The sequence below is a fragment of the Helicoverpa armigera genome, chromosome 27 (genome assembly GCF_030705265.1).
Source record: "Helicoverpa armigera isolate CAAS_96S chromosome 27, ASM3070526v1, whole genome shotgun sequence".
In the NCBI taxonomy this organism is placed as follows: Eukaryota; Metazoa; Arthropoda; class Insecta; order Lepidoptera; family Noctuidae; genus Helicoverpa; species Helicoverpa armigera.
The window spans coordinates 6,794,608-6,807,563 of record NC_087146.1 but is presented as its reverse complement, the minus strand read 5'-3'; the positions used below and the strand labels follow the sequence as shown (position 1 = coordinate 6,807,563).

Genomic DNA, 12,956 nt, shown 5'->3' with positions numbered 1-12,956 from the left:
CAACCCGCATTAAACAAGTGTGGTGATTAACGGTCAATCCTTCTGTGTTAGAGTAGGCTGCAGCCCAGCAGTTAGATGATAAACAATAAATATGTGTGTCACCATCCTCATCCTCCGACATTTTTCCCAACCATGTTGGGGTCGGCTTTAGTCTAACCGCATGTAGCTGAGTACCAGCGCTTTACAAGGAGTGACTGCCCTATCTGACTGCCTTAACCCAGTTACCGGGCAACTCAATACCCCTTGGTTCGACTGGTGTAAGACTTACTGGCTTCTGACTGCCCATAACAACTGCCGGAGATGTTCAATTAATACCGGGACCCACCAGTTTACCATACCTATTATTGAGAAACACGATTCAAATGCAAAATATAATTGTTACTTTAACTTATTTATTAAACCAAACTTAACATTAAACTAACATCATTTCATACTACTCAATATATCAATCCACTGTTTGTTAACATCATGCAATTGTGTGCAATTTTGTTCATAGCAAGTAAGTTTTTCTTGAACAACAGCAGATGTTCTAAATATGCTCTCAAACTACTGTTCATGGCTCTCACTGACTCTATTTCTTGAGTTAGTTCTGCTGTTACTTTCTGAAAGGAAGAAATCATTGTTTGGATAAATTCTTTAACACTAAAATACAAATATTTCTATACTAATATTATAAAGAGGAAAACTTTATTTTTATTTTATTATTATTAGAGATGACTTATAAACAGTGCTATTCTTGGTCAGAGCGTCGTCTTAGAAGCTTGAATAACTAATTAAGCGAGTAAATAGAATTCTAACGTAGGTACAATATATAAAGTACCTAAACCTACGAAATACATTTTGGTGCAACACAAAATTTTCAAATAAAGAAACGAAGTTTACATAATTATTTTACCTCACGCTTCGACGAAGTCACAGATACACTAGACATGATTACTGTCTCTATTTAACTTCTATATTTTATATAGCTATTAGTGAATAGTGGATGGTTATAACTTATTTATTTGTAATGATAACAATAGAACAACAAATAAAAACAAAATAAAATTAACTGAAAATTGAAAATGTCAAAACTTTTATTTTGGCGGTTGGTTTTGTGTTGCTATATGGTGATTTCAATTTTACCTATTTCTTCCCTATCGTAAGTTATTTTATTTGCACAGTTATTTGCGTGTTGCTTGTGTTTTCTAACGATTCAAAATTTGTTAGTAAACAATCAAATTAAATAAAAATAAAATCCTGTCTTCGGTCGCAACTGCCTCTAATAGCTGGACGTGATTTTTAATTATTTTTTGTTTCCCAATAACTGTCGAAACTGGGTGTACCTGACAACACTCGAAGATAACATTTCATTTCACGCAGTATTTCCATTAAGTAATGTAAATGAGAAAGTGATTGGTTATTTATTTATTACGCTTTCACGAAAACCAGCTGAACTGATTTGGATATTTCGTGCAGAGATAAGTATGTACATTCGAGATGGAGATAGGCTCCGCATATTGGGAACTTACCTCGTGACGTGGAGGCCATAGTAAAACCAATGTACATTAGGCAACAAAATCTTGAACTGAAAATACTTTTGATTAATAAATAACTGCTTTGCCCTCGGTTTTCGCCTGCATTCTGAGGGAATTAGTGCCCAAACTTGGATCTTATTCTGATGTAAAATGTATATTACTGCAAAATTTCATCAAAATCAGTTCAGTAGTTTTTCATGAACATAAAGAAAGAGCTCATAGGACAAGATTCTGGGCAGGTATTTTTGAGCTATCTTATGCTTATTGTGGTTAACTGCGCTTATCTCAATGATCTAATAGTTTTATCTGAACCAGTATGAAGAATTTTCGGGCAGGATACTATAAAGCGATAGTAGTAGTTGCTTGGATCGTATATTATGGTCGAGATAAAGGTGAAGGTAACAGCTAAACTAATAAAGCAAATGAAATATATTACATAAACCACCCACTGCCGGGTTCCACCCAAGTTCCACCCCGCGATTCCACGAAATGCATCGGATTTAACCCCCAGTATCGACTTTTCGAGCAGTAGCAGTCGCAAAACGCATGCGCCCGGCGACACGGCGCCATCTGCAGAAAAACGTCGTAGTTAAAAAGAAAGCCGCCATTTTGACATTTGTTTGGCTTTTGTGTTCTTCAGCAAAGTTATCATGTAATTACTCATTACGAGCTATTATTCAATATATTTCCGCTATCGAACTGTTTCGCTGGTAATTCGGATGAATAAAATCCAACGCATCAGTGAGAATCGCATGCGTCGAGCACCTAAAAATCGATAATGTACCAGTGCCGCTTTTTACTTTCGCGTTAGAAATGTTCACTTTATATTATTAATTTGTGTTCTTAATCTATTTTAAATAGCTCCTGTATTCATCATGAAGTGTTTTAATTGTGTGTTGACTGAAAACTGATAGTGTTATGTGGTGAAAAGTGGATTTGTAAAAGGCGCGAAGTGGTCCCCGCCGATTTTATTTGAGTACGGAAATAAAAATATATTAACTAAAACAAAGAATATCTGGGAACGCGTTATGTGTATCAGATCAGACTGGTGTTTTAATTGATTATCCGATTATGCATTACGTACAGCAAATGGAATAAATGTTACTTTCTAAACATTAAGTTCATGTAAGTATAAATTTCCTGAATGAGGTAATTTTACGCTAGTTTCAAGTCCTCGAATGATTTTGCCAATTTGTTCACACAAACAAGCTATGAACAAATAAAAAAATTAAAAATGCTAATTTGGTAATGGATAAAAATATTGACAAGTAATGTGACAGAAAAATGTAAACAAATAAATTGTTGACATGTTTTATTTATTGACATTATTTTGATGATTTTGGTCTCATCTGAAGTTTTCATTTTTGGGTCCCTTCAGGACCTATCTATTGGGTACTTAAAATAAATTCTTAATTCCTTAAATAAATGCTAAATTGATAATTCTTAATGTTTCCTATACCATCTGGTTCATTCTTCGACCCACTGACCATATATTTATTATAAACTACTTAAATATGTCCACAAGATCAGTGGGTCATCTTAAATCCAGAATTTAAACCTTATGAACAAACCAAAATTATTTCAAATATGTTCTTGAACCCTAGTATAATAAGGTCCATAATATTCATCCATAATGAATGAATGAATGTGGACAAATATAGGGAAAAGGAAGACCAAAGAAACGATGGATGGATTGTGTGAAAGTAGATATGGTAAGAAAGAATGTTACTTGTGAGATGACGGCAGATAGAAGAGTATGGAAGGAGAAAACATGCTGCGCCAACCCCAAATAAAATTGGGATAAGGGCAGGAGGAGGATGATGAATATTCAGCCATAACTTACCCATAATTATTTAAAACAATTGGCAAGGCTACCATAGAGATTATAATAATTTATTATAGAACCTCAAAACAAAGGTTGCCCATAGATTATTCATTAAAATTTTAATTTACATTAATCCTTGATCTGGCTCTCTGAAACGAAAAACTAGACTCGATTTAAATATAAAACAATCTTAATCCATACTATAGGTATGTTTTGGGCTGCGGAATTGTCCGAAAAAGTTACCGCAGCTCTGGTACATAAAAGGGCTACGATGGAACACAACGGTTTTAGTCAGTAAGAGTCTGACTCCCTCACGCTGCTAACCCACAGCGGAGGGTCATTTGATGATTTTGACATAGTAAAAGAGGGATGTTTTGAATGCATGAAAACAATTGACTCGTAAAGGGAACTGTACATATGTGCTGCCACTGCTTAGATCCAAAACCCTTTTATGTAAATACATACAAACCAGTAATGCGGCTGTGGCCAATTTCATGCTGTCACTGCATGTGAATGGTAGGTGGCATATAGAATGTACCTCAAGTTTGTTTAGAACATGGATTATTGTAATATGTATTTCCCAAAATACATATGCAAAATATTTCGCAATATGACAACTGCTAGTCCGTTTGCTCTTCATGGTTGGGACCTATCTAACTTTGTACTTTGCAAGTACAATTTTATTTCTGTTAAAAGTTAAAAGGTACTTTCTTTAAAATCTCCAGACTAAAGGATCCTAAATGGTTTGCCTATAGTCAGATATTTTGTATGAATTGTAATCCATATTCCTCATAACAGATCAATTATTAGGCCGATTTTTATCTTCCTTTCTCCATGATAGTTTTAACAAAATACAAATGTTCTTCTCCAACCTTTATCAAAATTCTATCCAGATCACTATTTTGCAATTTCACAGGTTAAGTTGTCCTCTAATCTTGCGATGCGGTTAAGAAGTAGGAAGAGGAGCGGCCGCTCTCAAGTAAAAGGAGTACAAAGGTAACGAAACTCAAGAAGAAGTCCGTTAAGCCTCTCACCAAGCCCCCAACGCTTGGCAGAGCATTCTCAAGCGAGAAGTGAAAAATGTGGTGTCTGACACACCACAATTCTGCATCACTCGGTCCCAGAAGAATTTGAAAACTCGTCCCGTAAGAACCAAATTAAGTATGGAGAAACCGTTGGAGACTACGCACAAGAAGGCTAAGCACAAAGATGATGGTCGCACAAAGAAACCAATCTTTCAGACGGTTGTTCGAGCTCTACTAAAGACCCAGTCTCTTCGTCAACCGCTGTGAAGGTTAAGCCTCAGAATGACAAGATTACTACGACTTCTAAGACCAAGGAGGTACGTACAACGAAAAGTGTGCAGCTACGACACAGTTCTTTAAACAGAGAGCTTAAGAAGACCGAAGTGATATCTTCGGCTATCAGTTCTCCTCGGAAGACGAGGCGTATGGACAAGACTGATAAGTCAGCATCATTGAACAGCTCTCCAATACGTAAGGTACGTCAAATTGGGATCATAACTCCCAAAGTAACGAAGTCTTCAGTCAGTTCTACTAATGAGAGTCCTAAAAGAGGACTAAGAAAGCTCCCGTGGTGCCTGAAACGAATTGTTACCCTGAAGACAATGATGTGACTATGTACGAAGCTCACACCACAACTTTTGTTGACTTTCCCACTCAGAAGTCTGAGGAATCTGACTCTGATGGTCATGTCGAATCGTCAGAACTGTGTCTTCCAAATGACTGTCTGAATGACTTCATGGCTATAGCGGAGTGTGCTCGACTGATCAATGAAGATATGCCAGCTACGGAAGAAGATATTAACTTCCTGGCTGATAAGGCAGCCCGGGTGATGACTACTGATAAGCCAGCGGAGAAGACATCGAGGACCAACTCGGTGGAGAAGAGGGTGATGAAACGCAGGAAGTCCAGTAATGACCTGGAAATGTACCAGCCAACATCCACTACTGATGATCTCGATAATTGCACTGATTTCTTGACTAATGGGGAAAAATATGTTCAGGTGAGATGCCTTATATTCTGTTTAATTTTGCAGCCTGGTTTTTCTTCAAAGAAGGTTATATATACTTACAATAATGTTATAATCATCGGCACGACTCTTGAGCGCTGACCTTCACCTCCGCAGAAGTAATTTATTGGGTCCCTTTGTGGTATGAAGTGAACGTGGGGGCGGGCTAAAGCGGTGATTGGCCCGCAGTGCATCGCGTCATAGCCGTCACTCGGTATTGGTTCTTTGCTAATAAATCACTTTTGCGCAGGTGAAGGTCAGCGCTCAAGATTCGTGCCGATTATTCTAACCAACTTCCCAAATGGTAAGATTTTTAAAAATTTTGAAGTTGCAAACTTCCTAAAACCTCCTTTCTTTCCACCAGCCCGACTTCGTAACGATGCTAGAACAGGACGGCTACGTCCGTGACTCGGAATGCGAGATCTCATCTACCTGCGACACCCAGGGGACTGCCATAGAGAGTCTGGAAGCGTTGTCAGCTCGCAGCCCTAGCTCCGGCTTCCTGGCTGAGATCAGCCAGAGCTTGGCTGCCGAGGCCGCTGGATGGGTAAGTGTGACTAGCGACACTCAGGGACTGCCATAGAGAGTCTGGAAGCCTTGTCAGCTCGCAGCCCTAGCTCCGGCTTCCTGGCTGAGATCAGCCAGAGCTTGGCTGCCGAGGCCGCTGGATGGGTAAGCCATACAATATCTAAGACCCTGTGTAATAACTTGACTAATTTAGGAGCAAAATAATGTTTTTTCTGCGAAAGAAGTCTAGTTTAGTCATCATCCTCCAAGCCTTTTCCAAACTATGTTGAGGTCGGCTTCCAGCTAACCAGATTCAGCTGAGTGCCAGTGCTTTACAAGAAGCGACTGCCTATCTGACCTCCTCAACCCAGTTACCCGGGCAACCCAATATCCCTTGATTAGACTGGTGTCAGACTTATTGGCTTCTAACTACCGGAACAACTAAAGAAGTCTAGTCTGGTGAGCTTAATAATTATGTTGGCTAACATTTTGTATTAAAGGATGGCGAATGATTCTCCTCTCTTCCCATTTGATTTGGTTCTGCGTCCCAATATCTTCGGGGCTATTTTCTTGCAATTGTTTTTAATTAAAATATAATAATTTGTTTGTGAACAGAACGGCACGGACATGACAGCCGATGAAGCCGCGCTTGCTTGCCACGACGAGCAGTCGCCGACAGACATAGAGGTTAGTTTTATTACTTATATGATCTCCGCGGAACTACTTTCCGCACCTGAACAAAATATAGGTCACGTTACACTGTTGCAACAGGGTATTTTTATTCAAGTTCATGAGAATAGTGCCTCGCACACAGAGAAATCATACATGTTATTCTACTGTTGGGCAATTTTGTTAAAATAATTAAAATCGTTGTCATCATAAACTTTCGCTTTTGCACTTTTATCAGTCTGATAATATTATTCCCATGAACACTTAACAGTTATAGTTTGGTGCCTTAGTTAAAATTTAAATATTCTCTGTAATAAAACCTTGATTTGAATAAACGACAGCCCAACATCTCGGTCGAGGTCGGCACTCTATGTTAATTGTAAAATAAATAAACGACAATTATATTAGAATAGTCAATACAAAAATAACACCATCGCAAAGAATTAACGTTAAAATTTATGGCTGTGCTGATTTTGATGAAATATGTAAAGAACCATCGCTGTTATCTAAAAAACAGCATCCAAATCGGTTCATACGTTTAAGTGGCGTACACTTAAACAGACAGACACATAAAGCGGTGAACTCTTTTTCGCGTTGGGGTCTAAAATACTTAGTCTATTTGTAATTACATTTTTCTTAACCGACTTAGAAAAGGCTGAAAACTAAAAATTGCCAAAATAAACATAATGTAGCTGCATCCATTAGTAATCCACTTCTAGACCGATGAACCAAAGTCAGTGTCATTTATCTTCTTCTTCTTCTTGTATGTATATAAAATTGATTGCTGTATGTTAGTCTGACTAAAACTCAAGAATGACTGGACCGATTTGGCTTATTTTGGTTTTAAATTTTTAAGCCAAATCGGTATCTTTGTAGAGGTCCAGGGAAGGTTTAAACGATACGAAGTTGGCGGGGTCAGCTAGTATTTTTAATATTTTTTCTTATATTTTAATTTCATGAAGTGACAAAGTTAAGTAAATTAATGACTAAAGTTAAATATTAATTATATTGTAATAGGAGGAGGCTGGCGATGTGATATCCTCGTGCAGCAACCGCGTGGACTGCGAGCAAATCTCTTCCTGGGTCGACGCCTTCGATCCCTACTTGTTTATTAAGCAGGTGAGGTTTTATTTAATATACAATTTATAAAATAGTAAATAAATTAAAATTAAATCATGGATAATTTACTTTATATTTCCTTACCCAAATGGTAAAACTGAATACTACTTTTAGGCTGTCCTTCTGATATCAGACAGTATCAGAACTATGATGATAATAAGACGGTTGTAATTTTTAGAAATGTTGTGCATAATATTGTTGTCACTACATCTAGGCACAAATACATACTGAAAACCAGAATAAAATCAATATTTTAGGGGTCCCCTTAAAACAGACTTGTCTTATAGCATTTTTCATAGACAATCTAACCGGCTGCAGCTGAGTACCAGTGTTTTAGAGACAATATATCTGAAATATGATGTTTGTTTCAGCTACCCCCACTGGAGACGGTAGCGACGGGGGCATTACGAGCTCGCTATCCGGCTCTGCCTCTGAAAACTAGGACCAGCCCTGATTTCAGTCTTGTAAGTATTCTTTTATTACTGTATTTCGCCCTTTGTCTGCGTCTCAAGGGAATGTAAAAACTCACTTTCGAACTATAATATAATGCTAGACTAACTGACAGATATTTTCTGCGGTTCTACCCGCTTCTTGTGAAAACTACTTCTGGTATCCGGATAAAATATATAGCCAAAATCATCCGATACCACCAGGGGTTAGTGAAGCTTCTCAACAATGAAAGAATTTGTTACATCGGTTCATCAGTTCCGAAAATAGACAGTACACAAACGAAAAACATTTTATTTACTTTATCACAAAGAAGTGAGGTTTGTGAGTTGGCGACAAATTTTTACGATATTTTTAGCGATAATTTTATTCTAGTAAAATAAGTTATCCCTCTTGACGGGAGAAACCTCACGAAATAGGGAGTTAGCTAATTTAATTCATATTTATTTGTGTTTTGTTCAGGTGCTAGATCTAGATGAGACATTGGTGCACTGCTCGCTGCAGGAACTCCCAGATGCGAGCTTCCACTTCCCAGTTCTGTTTCAGGATTGCCGATACACTGTAAGTATTATATATGTCGGCGTCAGGATCCGACATCGTTAAATAAAACAAAGGGTTCTCACACAATCACTTGGTTTATTCCAATTAACACAGTATTAGTCACTACAATTATTCAGTCAGGCAAGTATCAATGCAACTTTTCTAAGTTTGTATGTACTTTCTAAGTATATCTTAGACACCATTGGCTGTGTTTCGGATGGCACGTTAAACTGTAGGTCCCGACTGTCATTGAACATCCTTGACAGTCGTTACGGGTAGTCAGAAGCCAGTAAGTCTGACACCAGTCTAACCAAGGGGTATCGGGTTGCCCGGGTAACTGGGTTGAGGAGGTCAGATAGGCAGTCGCTTCTTGTAAAGCACTGGTACTCATCTGAATCCGGTTAGACTGGAAGCCGACCCCAACATGATTGGGAAAAAGGCTCGGAGGATGATGAGTCACTACAATTATTTATCAGGAATTTGTGTGAGGTGTGCACTCGGCAACGGTCGGCGAACGAATGACCCGAGTCGTGCCGCGCCGCTTTATATAAGGTCCACCGTTGACAGATCGACGGTTGACACATCGACGGTGGCGCCGTCATATACTTGTATTTTGCACTTTCATATTTTGTCTACCAGAAATATGAAATAACGCGGACGCATTTTATCGATTTGTTTTATAAATCGTTTGATTCGGAATTTCTTCCTCTGTAGATTCATATTTCAATTTAACAATTTTGATGATACTTTTATTAAAAACTCAGCTTTAAAATAAAATAGAACTGAAAAATCAATGTAGTGGTTTCATCATCATCATCATCCAACCAAATCCTTATTCCTTAGAAATCGAAATCGCTTTGTGGGTTTTCTATAATTTGCACAAAGCAGCCCGTAGTCTTTTAAGTTTGTGATTGATTCACCCGTGCATCGGAGAGCACGTTAATGTCAGTCATGCGCCTGATCTCACTCCGGTGGTGTCGGATTGTCGTCCCATCGCGCTATGAGAGTGAAGGAATAGTGAGTGCACCTGTGTCCAAGCAAATGTGCTAGCACTATAATATGTCCTGCGCAGCTGGCTGATTTCCTTAAATGAGAACAGCCGCCGCGGCCGAAATCGGTCGTGGACGCCATTATTATTAGCTGCCAACCTCTTAGGTACACTGTCGGTGGCCAGCGATGAGGAGGAGTTTTTAATGCCATTTTGTAATTATTATTTTTAAATTAATTTCATTAAAATAATAATATTTTCCCACAGGTATTCGTCCGCACTCGGCCACATTTCGCGGAGTTCCTGTCGCGTATCTCGTGTGTACGAGGTGATCCTGTTCACCGCCTCCAAGCGCGTGTACGCCGACAGGCTGCTCAACCTGCTCGACCCCGCCAGGAGGTGGATCAATACAGGTATACAAAGAAAATATATATTTCTAGAGTTTTATTAAGGCTTTTGTCTTTGAAACTGGCTGTTTCTAACTATTACACACACTTCCCGAGATAACTACTTTTCACATCCTGAAAAAATATTCCAAAACTCTGATACCTTGTATATTACTTTTATTAGTGTAGGAAATACATAGTTCCCTCAGATTGGGAGATTTTCACCCTCTTCTGGACCGCCCGTCCCGGACGGAAAGTAGTAATTTTATCTTGATCTATATTCTATACTAGCTGTATCTCACGCTTTCACTCAAATTCTTATGCCCGGATGAAATATAGCCTATGTTACTCGGGGATAGTCTTGCTTCTTCGTGAAAAAACAAATCAGTAATTTTGGCGCGTTTTTAAGAAAACATGACATGTTTCTCTTTATTATATGACAAGTATGCGTAAAATCCGTATCCGTACTTACATCTAAAGTAGTAACAAACCCAAACACAAACTTTCACCTTTTTACCAACTATTATTTAATATAATTAATTCTGTATGTTTCTCCCACAGATTATTCCGCGAGCACTGCCTCCTGGTGAACGGGAACTATGTGAAGGACCTGTCTATACTCGGCCGTGATCTGCGCAAGACTGTCATCGTTGATAATAGTCCACAGGTTTGTTTATTCATTTAAATTTCATTTAAAAATATACAAAATAGATGGCCAACGATATCGGGCACAGGGTCCAAGGTACCGGTGATTAGGGTCTCAGAGACAGAAACCTCCTTACAATACGCGTTGTATCAAAGAATATAATTATTATTATTTTAACTGGCTTCTACCAGTTTTTCGCCCGTTTCCTGAGAGAACTATTTGCTAAACCCGAGTTCTTGTGAAAACTTGTGCTATTGCAATGCCAAAATTCTTCAGAATCCATTCAGTAGTTTAACCGATAAAAGAGTAACAAATAAACATCTGACTTAAAACTTTGATGTCTGAGAAAAACTTAAAAACTTTTAAATGTCAAACTAATTTCTATTTTTTACCTCAGAAAAACGAAATATGTCTGCTCCTTGTATAAGCTTAAACAATGTGCTTATTAATTTTACTTATAAATAAATCATTATCTTAAAAATAATACAACTGATTTTAAATATAATTTTCATAAACTTATTTTACATTTTGCAGGCATTTGGCTATCAACTGGAAAACGGTATACCGATAGACAGCTGGTTCGTTGACCGAAGTGATAATGAGCTTCTAAAACTACTACCCTTTTGGAGCATCTGGCTACTGTAAGTATTATGTGCCTAGCCTTTTCCCAACAGATGATAATGTTCTCCTAGCCGATAATTAGCCACGGCGGCTGTTCTCGTATAAGGAGATCAGCCAGCTGTGCAGGACATATTATAGTGCAGGCACATTTGCTCAGACACAGGTGCACTCACTATACCTTCACTCTCATAGCCCGATGGGACGGCAATCCGACACCAGCGGGGAGAGATCAAGCTGGGCCCCGATTCTCCTAAGTTAATAATGTCAAAATCGAATAGAAATCGAATCGCAATATGATCGTAATAGCAGTTTTAACCATATCGGACATTCTGCTACTAATAAAAGACCAATCGTATTCGATTGACATTTGATTGGTCTGCTATTTTGATGATTTTGGTCTATACGGTAGTTTGCTGTACAATAATTTTGCAATCGTAAATCGTTTGCAGACAAAATGATTCATTATTGAATGACAGAAAAGGATAAAAACGTTTATTTCAAAGAAAACATAGCGGAATGCCACATACGCTTCAATCGTAATCGAGTCGGGATTGGATGTCAGTCGAATCGAGTCGAACGTCAATCGAAGGTCGCTAAAGTAAAATTAGGAGAATCGGGCCCCAGGACTGGCAGCGCGATTGCTATGCACGAAAAATTAAAATATATGTATTTTACACTAAGCTGAAAATCATCAAGATACAGGAGCCCCTCAAGACGCAGGCTGTAGCCTAGTTTGAGGGTCATGATGATGAGGTCAACCTAACATTTATTGTAATTATTTATTGATGAATAATTAATAAATAATTTTGAATTTTTAAATTTGAATCACTTTTTTCACAGCAGACTGTAGAAGACACATTTTGACCAATAATATTATTTTCAAAATTCACATAACTCGTTTTGGCAGTCAAAGTATAAGAAAACTGCTAATAAATTTAAACCTTACCCTGATTTTCAGTCTTATTTTAGATACATTATTAGATATTTCTGTCTACTAATATATTTTTTCTTTGTCTTTCAGAAAGACGACGTGCGTCCCTACATAAGGGACAAATACAAACTGTTCAGTTATCTGCCACCGGACTAAGATGTAAACCCCAGAACACACTGCGGCTGTGCGGACAATTTGCAGAATAGCCGGTCAAAGCTGGAAATAACCAGCCAAAGTGGATTATTGTTAAGGTACTCCTTCCATTATTTTTGTTTTTACAGTTGTTTTGTAAAATTAGCGGGTAAAGTTGATAATGGTTTTTTTGTAAAAATTGTTTTCTTTTAATGCAAAAACAAGAATATTATCTATTAAGTAAATTAGTTTCTTATAAGGTCTCTTTTTTGAAAATATTCTTCAAAATGTCCGCGCAGTAAAATAAATAGATTATAATATAATATGTATGAATAAAAATGCAAAATTTTCGATAAATTCAGGAAAAATAACTTCTAAAAATTAGGAGAAGATATTCTAAAGTGTAGATTAATTTATTATTTTTAATTAAAAATTTAATGGAATCGGCATACTAATAGAATTTAATTTAGTTCTAAGTTTTGAATGACTGCTGTTGTATTGAAAAATAATTTTGATTTTGTACCGTTTTTTTTTTTTCATTAAAAATACATGTTTATTTTCCAATGATTTTTACCTAATTTGGCTTCTATTATAATC

At 37.5% G+C, this 12,956-nt stretch overlaps 1 pseudogene; it reads left to right on the top strand.

The window, feature by feature from the left end:
- The first annotated feature begins 4,282 nt into the window (after positions 1 to 4,282).
- On the top strand, positions 4,283 to 12,498 carry LOC135118970 (CTD small phosphatase-like protein 2-A; annotated as a pseudogene).
- Positions 12,499 to 12,956: the final 458 nt, after the last annotated feature.